Source organism: Mustela nivalis (genome assembly GCF_964662115.1).
Source record: "Mustela nivalis genome assembly, chromosome: 16".
In the NCBI taxonomy this organism is placed as follows: Eukaryota; Metazoa; Chordata; class Mammalia; order Carnivora; family Mustelidae; genus Mustela; species Mustela nivalis.
Genome location: NC_139035.1, coordinates 13,061,629 through 13,067,628, shown reverse-complemented (window position 1 = coordinate 13,067,628; position 6,000 = coordinate 13,061,629). Strand labels below are relative to the sequence as shown.

At 55.6% G+C, this 6,000-nt stretch overlaps 1 pseudogene across 1 annotated transcript; it reads right to left on the bottom strand.

Moving 5' to 3' along the window:
• Positions 1-230: 230 nt before the first annotated feature.
• On the bottom strand, positions 231-2,471 carry LOC309850307 (Golgi-associated RAB2 interactor protein 4 pseudogene; annotated as a pseudogene). Its single transcript has one exon. The product of its transcript is annotated as a Golgi-associated RAB2 interactor protein 4 pseudogene (transcript).
• Positions 2,472-6,000: the final 3,529 nt, after the last annotated feature.

Below are 6,000 nucleotides of genomic sequence, written 5' to 3'. Positions count from 1 at the left end.
ATTAAACTAGAGAAATGGGGGAGGTGGAGCTTTCTGGGCCATAGTATACTTTCAACTGTGGCCCGGAGAAACAAGCCAGACAGGCCTTGAGGCAGGATGCTTTGGCTCTGAGCATGGGTGTGAGGTGGGGGCGGTCCTCGACTGGACCCTTGGGTCTTAGGTGGCAGCCCCCCTGTGAGGTCACCACTGGGCTGCAGGACCTAGAAATTCAAACACAATGCAGCATGCCATTTTTTAAAAATTTTTTTATTTTATTTTTTGTAATGTCTCCTGGGAGAGGTCCCCCAGCTGCCCAATATCTGGGCCTAGGAAGTTCCATCCCTCCATGACCTCCGATGTCCGGCTCCCTGCGCTCTCCAAGCCCTGGCTGCTCGCCGCCGCCTGGGCGATGGCCTCCACACCACACCGCTCGTGTCCGCAGTCTTCTCCCCCATGGGCACGTCTCTGCGGTGTGGGGAGGCCGCGCGCCTCAGGCAGTGAGGCTGAGTCTCAGGTTCCTCAGGAACCTGCGGATCCTGCCCAGCATCTTGGTGCCTGAGCCCGAGCTGCCGCCGGAGAGGCTCCGCCCCGACTTGTGGGAGGTCCCGGAGTCCTCGGCGCTGGGGGCGTGGCTGATGCCTTCGTCGGGGGCGCGCCTGGCGCGCGCCGGGCTGCTGCGGCCCTTGTCCTCCTTGTGCTCCCGCGCGGCTCTGTGGCTGCCTAAGGAGCGGCTGGAGTCCGCCGGGGCGATCTTGTGCCCCGGGGCCTTGTGGCGGCTGTCGGCGGCCCTGCGGTGGCGGGAAGTGCGGGGGTCTCGCTCCTCCTCCCGGCGCGTGCGGGGCGGCCTTCCCGCCGGCTCCCCACTGCCCGCCGAGCTCGGCGCGTCCCAGAGGAGCTGGCCTTCCGACGCGTCCCGAGCGGCTTCTCCCGCAGGCTTGGCGGCAGCTCCGGGCCCGGCGAACGCCAGGCATCTGCCGGCCTCCCCCGCTGCGAACTCTGCTGCTGTCCCTGCCGCCGCCACTGCCGCAGCTGCCGCGGCCTCCCCGGCGGCCGCCGCCTCGGACGTGGCCCCTGCTGCCGACTCCCTGGAGAGCCCCGGGCAGTTGGGGGCAGCGAAGGTGGGCACGCTGTTGGGTTTGGGGGGGTCCTGAACAGTCTCTTCCCCGCCAGCAAAAGCTGCAGAGGTGGCCCCGGCCACCTCCGAGCCCTCGTGGAGGCTCCGGATACTAACCTGGTCCTGATCCATTATTTGGACATCTGCGCCTGCTGCGTTCCTGCCGTCGTCGTCCTCCAGCAGAGGCATGTCCAGCATGTCCTCTGCTCGAGCGGCGTGGGTTCTGCTGTGAGTGGGCACCGGCGGCGGCCTCAGTACCTGGATAATGCTCTCCCAGTAGGGGAAGAGATCTTCCTGTGCATCCAGTGGGGGGCTCAGCCGCAGGTAGCAGGAGCGGCCGGTGGCGAATTTGAGGCGAAGCATTTGTTTTTCCCGGTCGTGAACAGAAAGCCTCACAAACTTCAAGGGAAGGAGCCTGGTGAGCTCCAGGGTGGTGGAAGCCTTGCGGCCTTTTCCCTTGGTGGCCTGGCCCTGGTCGGAGTACTGTTCACAGCCGGTGGCCGGGCGGGCCAGCAGCAGGACATCTGGGAGCGGGAGGCTGGGGCTGGTGGATGCGATGCCCACGGTCATCATTCGGACTCGGTTGTGCACGTCGACGACTTCCCCTCTTTTGGTGACCTGCACAAAGTCGCTTTCGAGCATGGGTGCGTATTTAAATAGGTCATATTCTCCCTTACGCAGTTGTCGCTGGAGTTTCCCCATGGCGGTGTTGAACATGCCCACCCTGGAGGCGCTGTGGGCGGTGTGATAAGGCGTCAGAGACTCCATGTTTTTGAGTTGGTAGCACAATCGGGCTGGGCCGGCGAGGGGTGGGCGTTGGTCTGGGGGCCGGTCCCTGGAGCTCCTCCTCCTCCTCGACCTCTGTTGGGTTGGCAGAGCGGGCAGCCCCCCTCCTGCTGCACGCGGCTGGCTCTCCTGCTGCAGGCGGCTGGCTCTGTGGCAGGGGTCCCAAATCCACCCCGCGCCCCACAGGCCACAGGCCACAGGCCACAGGCCCCCGCTTTGTCTCAGAACCTCCCAGAGACAGGGGTCAGGGTGGGGGGGATCTGAGGGTGACCGAGGGGATGCTGGTGGGTGCTGGGGTTTTAATCTAAAAACGAGAACTTGCAGTTTGTAGTGTGAAGTACAAACTGAAGTCTTGGTGAGAGACTAAGCACTCTCTCAGCCTGCACCCCTGAGCGGCCCTATTTATACTCTGCTGCCCTCTGTGACCTGTCATGCTGTCACATACCCCTTAGTGACACCCCCTCAGGGCAGGGCCATCATCCTCCCCCCAAATGTCCCATTGCCCCCACAGAGGACAGGCCCACCCTGCCAGGGACCCAGGCAGGTATCCAAATAAAAATGTCTTCAAATGGAACAATTTTGTGTGGGGAATTTTTTTTTCCCCTCCTCCAAATTCGGAAGATTTAGCAACTGGACAAAATCCATAGGAATTACTATAAGATGATGGGTTGGCAGAGTGTGCAGCCCCCCTCCTGCGGCTCTCGGCTGGCTCTGTGGCAGGGGTCCCACATGGATGGAGGAGGCACCATCCATCTCTATGCCCTTGCAGGGTATATGGCATATGCTTGAACCATTTGAGCTCTTGGTTTCGTTTTATCCAAGAACCCAGAATTGGCAGTCTTGACCCTTAACCTGTTCCTTCATAAGATTGCAGTAGACATGGCTGCTAGCAGCCATTAAGAGCCATTAATGATGACATTAAAAACGGCCTCCCTGTGGGGCGCATGGGTGGCTCAGTGGGTTAAAGCCTCTGCCTTCAGCTCAGGTCATGATTCCCAGAGTCCTGGGACCAGCCCCACCTCGGGCTCTCTGCTCCAAAGGAAGCCTGCTTTCCCCTATCTCTCTGACTGTCTCTCTGCCTACCTGTGATCTCTGTCTGACAAATAAATAAAATCATTAAAAAAAAAACAAAAAAACAAAAAACAAAATAAAACACAAAAGGCCTCCCCTAGGCGCCAGGCCGTGTTCTCCGCATACGACCATGAGAATCCCATCAGGTTTGGTACGGTTCCCACTGCCCCGTTTTATGAAGAGAGTGAGGGGACATCATCAGCCTAACTTCACAGAACTAATGGTCGTAGAGGCCATGTTCACGGGCAGGTCTAGCGGATCCTAAAGCCTTGTTGGGAACCACCATAGTACTTCGCTCCACAAAGCTTGGGCCAGCCACAGGTTTTAAACCAGACTGATTGAAGACCTTTCTGCGGCACTGTCGGAAGTTGCATGACTCCCTGCGTGTGTATGTGTTATGGAGAGAACCTAAGACGCTACTTCAGACAGCGGCTGGGCAGAATTGGGGATTAAATGTTACAGGGGGGCATCTTGGTTCCTCCCCTCGCTTATGCTTCCACAAGCAGCCCATCTGTGGAAACCTGGTTATTGTCTCCTAAGACCACCGCCTCCCACCCAGGTTTTCGTCCCTTCCCCTCCAGTGAAATGAAGCGGGGGTGGCGGGCGGAGTGCTGAGATGTCATCTGCGATTCCAAGAGCTTGCCAAGCAGCCTCCCTGGGCAACAGGAGTGCTTTGGAAGCAGCAACACCTGTGGGGAGCAAGTACCCTTGAGCTTCCTGCCTTACTGCCCCTCCCACACAGCTAGCCGCAGAGTATGTGATTTCCAAACTGTTGCTTGAACGTTCCAGAAGGATTTTCTGCTCCCAAGTCTCGTATCTCCCGGTTTGAGGGTTTGCCCGAAATCCGACATCTGGGATTCATTCCTTGAAAATCAAGGTCTTTCTGTTAAAACGCACACACGTGTTCATCCGCAGGTGAAAGGACAAATGAAAGGTGGTCTAGCCATACAGTGGGATGTTATTCGGCTGTAAAAAGAAAATGAGGTACTGCACCGTGCTACAACAGGGATGAATCCTGAAAATAGGATGCTAAGTACAGGAAGCCAGAGGCAAAACGGCCACATACTGTGTGATTTCATTGAGACGAAATGTTCCAGAAGAGGCAAATCCATAGCTATATCAGAGGCTGACTGGAGGGAGGGGAGTGTAGGGAGCGACTGCTTAATGAACAGGACCGGGATTTCCTTTGTGGGGATGACAATTCTGGAACTAGATAGTGGGGTGGTCTCACAGCATTGTGAACGTACTGAGTTTCACTCTCTCTACAATGGGTACGATGGTAAACTTGATGTTGTAGTTTCTCTCTCTCTTCCACAATGCACATATCCATTCCTGCTTGGAACCCTTTAGAAAGGCCAGTGGCGTGACTCAGCTTTCCGTTTCCTCATCTATAAAATGGGGTAAGAGCTGCCGTGAGGATTCAACGAGATCACGCACGTGAAGTGTTGAGCGTATCGTGGAGCTCCATAAATCGTAGCTGTTGTAATCATTCGTCCTCCGCTGGCCCTTCAAGCGTCGGTGCAGCTTCCTTCCTGAGAGCAGTTTTTGAGAAGACAAACTGAGACGCTTCTGGGGTCAGAGCTACTATGAGAACACAGAAGGATGCTCAATGGGCAAAACTGGCTTCTTCTGAGTCCCGGCTTCAGGCAGATCCGTGAACACACAGAGAAACTGAGCACAACCAGAGTAGGGGATGCAGCGAGAGGAAAGGCTTAATATGGGTTTGGGTTTCAAGGGTTTGTTCCAAGCCCATGGGGAGAAAGTGGGATAAAGATGGAAAATAGCATTTTAGCTCTTGGCAGAAAGTGCAAGTTTTAATTCCAGAGTCCCCTGGGGCCAGAACCCTTTAGAACGCTCGATTCGGAAAGAGGTGTCAGGCCAGATGTCAGGGAGAGGCAAGGGGACAAGGGTGAGGTCAGGAGAGAGGCTGGACTCTTCCAGGCCCTGCAGTGTGACGGCACCACCCCAGCAGGAGGCGGCCGCAGGGAAGGACACTGGCTAAGCCCGTGTCTGATTCTGGCGGAGGCCCCATCCAAATAATTCTCCCGGATCCGCCCAACCTTCCCTCTCCGTCGCATGTGAAACAAGATGAACCAAACAACTTGATGGTAAATACATAGTCATCTTTTTTTAGTCAAGTATCAAAACACAAACGTGGCCGCAGAAAATTAAGCTGCTTTTAATGCACTTGGTAAAAGGAGCTTTCAGTTCCAATAACCATATGCAGTGTTATTTTTTGGATCAATTTTTTTGGCCATGGCCCCCACCCACTTCCTTCCCCTCCAATTCATTGTCGGTGGCAGCTGAGAAAAAGGGTCTTGAGTTTTCGTAACAGCTGATTGATTGGTGGCACCTACACCTACAACCAGAGGGTAAATGTGAGAAATTCCACACACACACACACACACACCACCACCACCCCCGACCCCTTCGAGAAACTAGATTATCTCCTGAAAGTGGGGGTAAACAGGTGCTATCACCAAGTGGATCTTTAGAGATTGGGCAGTGTCCCTGATGTGCAAGCAAAGCAGCAAAATCAGGACACTGGTGTCGCAGGGGTTAGCTTGAACCGTGCAGGAGTTCAGAGGAGCAAGCTCCCATTCATGTGCACAGGAGTCTGAACCTGGAATGAAGCTACTCTCTCTCCGAAGAGAGATGTTAGTGGCAGAGCACCCCATTTCTATTTCTAGCCTGGTACGGATACCTTTGTGTGCAGGCAAAGAGCAAGGGCGCCTTGGTTGAACTGGTTGCCACTTGCTGGTCAAGTTTAGAGGGTTCTTGGATTTCAACATCAGAAAGGAGCCCTTGTGTCTGGGTCCAGTCAGTCGGTTGGAGGGGGTCTGGTTGCCCTAAGCCTGAGTTGGTCCATCCACAAGACCCCCTGTCCATCTCTGAAGGCTGGGTCCCGGGCCAGGGCTGGGACGGACCTCTCTGATTTTGCCCCTTGGCCAAGAGGCCGAAATGTCCTCGTGAAGTTGAGGGAGTGGACGAGAAACAGAAACAAATGGCTTTAGTTCCAGGAAGTCAGAAATGGAAGGAAAAGTTGTAGA